This window comes from Lepidochelys olivacea, assembly GCF_965140295.1.
Source record: "Lepidochelys olivacea isolate rLepOli2 genome assembly, chromosome: 14".
Classification (NCBI taxonomy): Eukaryota; Metazoa; Chordata; order Testudines; family Cheloniidae; genus Lepidochelys; species Lepidochelys olivacea.
Window position 1 is genome coordinate 38,723,172 of NC_140424.1, and position 583 is coordinate 38,723,754.

Here is a 583-nt window from a genome sequence, read left to right on the forward strand (position 1 = left end):
AAAGTAGTTTCAGAGTAGCAGCCGTGTTAGTCTGTATTCGAAAAAAGAAAAGGGGTATTTGTGGCACCTTAGAGACTTACAGCTCACGAAAGCTTATGCTCAAATAGATCTGTTAGTCTCTAAGGTGCCACAAATACTTCTTTTCTAATAGCAAAGTGGGAACTATAATGACAAAACAATACAGAAGTGAGGATTTCACAACTACATCTATAAAGACATAAGGGTTTCCCAGCTGTGTCTATTGATAAGGAGTTCTTACTGAACAGAAAACTATCAAACTAAACTTCCTTTTACATCCTCTAGGGCTCTTCCCTTTCTCTAGAGGTGATCTGATCTCTCGCCTTTCTAACAGCCACAGATTGCTTTATTTCAATGTGACTAGTTTGGAATGCGAGGTTGTGACCATACACTCCCTAGTTTATGGCTGCCTTTGCTGTTTAGCCAAAGAACAGGGCCTCAGACTTTCTTTTATACCTCTATAACTAGCTAAGTGATAAGAATACACCTAAATTCTTAAAGTATAAGCCTTTGCAGCCAGGCCTGAATATCTATATCCTAACAATATAGATCAGCTGAGTGGGGG